Raw genomic sequence first — 3,879 nt, forward strand, 5'->3', positions numbered from 1 at the left:
CTGATGGGTATTTAATAGAGCCATCAGCAAGTTGGAGACATATCCGGGTTGGTTTGACTTCTTCAGTTAAACCAAGCTTTCTGATAGTGGATGCAGGTATTAAGTTGATGCTTGCCCCAAGATCACATAAAGCTGTCTTGGTGTAATTATCCTCTAATATGCATGGTATCATAAAGCTCCCGGGATCTTTAAGCTTTTCTGGGAAGCTTTTTAGAATGACTGCACTATATTCTTCAGTGAGGAGAACTCTTTCAGTTTCTCTCCAATCCTTCTTATGACTCAAGATCTCTTTCATGAACTTGGCATAAGAGGGTATTTGCTCAAGTGCCTCTGGAAATGAAATCTTTATTTCAAGAGTCCTGAGATAGTCTGCAAAGCGGGCAAATTGCTTATCCTGCTCCTCTTGGCGGAGTTTTTGAGGATAAGATATCTTGGCTTTGTATTCCTCAACCTTAGTTGCTGCAGGTTTATTTCCTACAGAGGTGGTTGGGGGAGCCTTTTTAGAGGGGTTGCTATCAGCATTTGTGTGTGTCTGATCCCTCACTAGCGTTTGAATGCCAGGGTTAGAGGCTTGATTGGTGTTGGACGCCAACTTCTTACCCGTTTCTGGCGTTTGAACGCCAGAACTGAGCTTCCATTGGGCGTTTGACGCCAGCTCCTTGCCTGTTTCTGGCGTTTGAACGCCAGAGTTGTTCCTCGCTGGGCTCTTACTGTCCTCAGAGGGATTTTGGATAATATTTTGCTCATCTTTTGTCAGTTGTTCTTTTCTTAGCTTTCTGCTGCTCTGAAGTGAGGTATTTAATGTTTTCCCACTTCTTAATTGAACTGCCTGGCACTCTTCTATTATCTGCTTTGATAACTGCTGTTTTGTCTGATTCAATTGTGCTTCCATATTTTTATTAGCATTTTTAGTGTCTTGTAGCATCTCCTTGAATTCTGCTAGCTGTTTTGTTAGAAAATACAATTGTTGATTGAGTTCAGCAACTTGTTCTGGAGGACCAAGTTCAGTAGACACTGCTTTGGCTTCTTCTTTTACGGAGGACCTACTACTTATATACAGATGCTGATTTCTAGCAACTATATCAATAAGCTCTTGAGCCTCTTCAATAGTTTTTCTCATGTGTATAGATCCACCAGCTGAGTGGTCTAGAGATATCTGAGCTCTTTCTGTAAGCCCATAGTAGAAGATGTCTAATTGCACCCACTCTGAAAATATTTCAGAGGGACATTTCCTTAGCATCCCTCTGTATCTCTCCCAAGCATTATAAAGGGATTCATCATCCTCTTGTTTAAAGCCTTGGATGTCCAGCCTTAGCTGTGTCATCCTTTTTGGAGGGAAATATTGATTCAGGAATTTGTCTGATAACTATTTCCATGTTCTTATGCTTACTGTGGGTTGGTTATTTAACCACCTTTTAGCTTGATCTTTTATAGCAAACGGAAACAGTAACAGTCTGTATACATCCTGATCTACCTCCTTGTCACGTACTGTGTCAGCAATTTGCAAGAATTGTGCCAGAAACTCAGTAGGTTCTTCCTGTGGAAGACCGGAATACTGGCAGTTTTGCTGCACCATGACAATGAGCTGAGGATTTAGCTCAAAACTGCCTGCTTTAATGGGAGGTATACAGATACTACTCCCATATGCAGCAGTAGTGGGATTAGCATATGATCTCAGAGTCCTTCTGGACTGTTCATTTCCACTTAAATCCATGATGGATAAAATAGAATTGATATGAATTGTAAAGAAAATATATTTTTGTTTTTATTTTATTGAAGTAGAACAAACCAAATTATTAAGATAATTAAAAATAATAAGATAAAATAAAATAAAATAATTAGAAATTAAAATGTAAATTTCGAAAACCAAGAGAAAAATAAATTTTGAAAATGAAAATAATTGCTTAATTGAGAAGATTTGAAAAACTTTGGATATGATTTTTGAAAAAGATTTTAAATTTTGAAAAGATTTGATTTTTAAAATAAAAATCTGAATTTTTAAAAGCAATTTTCGAAAATTCAATTTTAAAATAAAGAGAAAATATATTTTTGAATTTAATGAGGAAAGAGAAAAATAATAAAATGACACAAGACTTAAAATTTTTAGATCTAATGCTCCTTGTTTTTCGAAAGTTTTGGAGGGAGAACACCAAGGAACACCAAACTTAAAGATTTTAAGATCGAAATACAAAGAAGCCTCAAGAACACTTTGAAGACTCACAAGAACATAAAAAGAACACCAAACTTAAAATTTTTAGAAAACAAAAAATAAGTTTTCAAAAATAAAAAATAACAAGAGAACACCAAACTTAAAAGTTTGACATGAGATTTAATCAAATAAAAATTATTTTTGAAAAAGTTTTAAAAGGAAGATTCCCAACTACCAAGAACATAAGCACACCGCTCTAGCCAATTGAGCTATAAATTTAAAGTGTTTTAATAAAGGTATTTAATGTATAAAAATTTTTGAAAACTGATAATTTGAAAATGCACAACAAAAACAAGAAAAGACACAGGACAGGAAAAACTAAAGATCAAACAAGAAAAATAGCAAGAACAATTTGAAGATCAAGAAAGAACAATGAACATAAATTCAAAAATTTAAAGGAAAATAAAAACATGCAATTGACACCAAATTTAAAATATGAAACTAAATTCAAACAGAAAAACTCTAAAGATTAATAAAGAAAAATGATAATTTTTTTTTTGAAAAATTTTTGAAACGAAAATAAAAGACTCTGACCCAAAAGACAAAATTTTCCTAATCTAAGCAACAAGATGAACCGTCAGTTGTTCAAACTCGAACAATCCCCGGCAACGGCGCCAAAAACTTGGTGCACGAATTGTAAATCACACTTTTCACAACTCGTACCACTAACCAGCAAGTGCACTGGGTCGTCCAAGTAATACCTTACATGAGTAAGGGTCGATCCCACGGAGATTGTTGGCTTGAAGCAATCTATGGTGATCTTGTAAATCTTAGTCAGGAGATTAATAATAAAAATTACTTTTGTTATGAAAATTAAATAATATGAAATAAAGGTTACTTGTTATGCAGTAATGGAGAACAGATTGAGGTTTTGGAGATGCTCTGTCTTCTGAATCTCTACTTTCCTACTGTCTTCTTCTTCTTCATACATGCAGATCTCCTTCCATGGCAAGCTGTATGTTGGTGGATCACCGTTGTCAATGGCTATTATCCATCCTCTCAGTGAAAATGATCCAAATGCGCTGTCACCGCACGGCTAATCATCTGTCGGTTCTCACTCATGTTGGAATAGAATCCGTTGATTCTTTTGCGTCTGTCACTACGCCCAACCTCGTGAGTTTGAAGCTCGTCACAGTCATCCCTTCCCAGATCCTACTCAGAATACCACAGACAAGGTTTAGACTTTCTGGATCTCAGGAATGGCCGCCAATAATTCTAGCCTATACCACGAAGACTCTGATCATGAACCAGGAGGCTAAGAGATATACACTCAAGCTAGTACAGATAGAATGGAGGTGGTTGTCAGGCACGCGTTCATAGGTGAGAATGATGATGAGTGTCACGGATCATCACATTCATCAGGGTGAAGTGCGAGTGAATATCTTAGAATAGAAACAAGCGTGATTGAATGAAAAAACAGTAGTAATTGCATTAATTCATCGAAACACAGCAGAGCTCCTCACCCCCAATCATGGAGTTTAGAGACTCATGCCGTAGAGATACAATGTAAAACGTAAAAATGTCATGAGGTCCAAAATAAATCTCTAAAAGTTGTTTAAATACTAAACTAGTAACTTAGGTTTATAGAAAATGAGTAAACTACGATAGATAGTGCAGAAATCCACTTCCGGGGCCCACTTGGTGTGTGCTGGGGCTGAGACTTGAGCTTT

This window comes from Arachis ipaensis, chromosome B9 (assembly GCF_059453495.1).
Source record: "Arachis ipaensis isolate K30076 ecotype BB chromosome B9, ASM5945349v1, whole genome shotgun sequence".
NCBI lineage: Eukaryota > Viridiplantae > Streptophyta > Magnoliopsida > Fabales > Fabaceae > Arachis > Arachis ipaensis.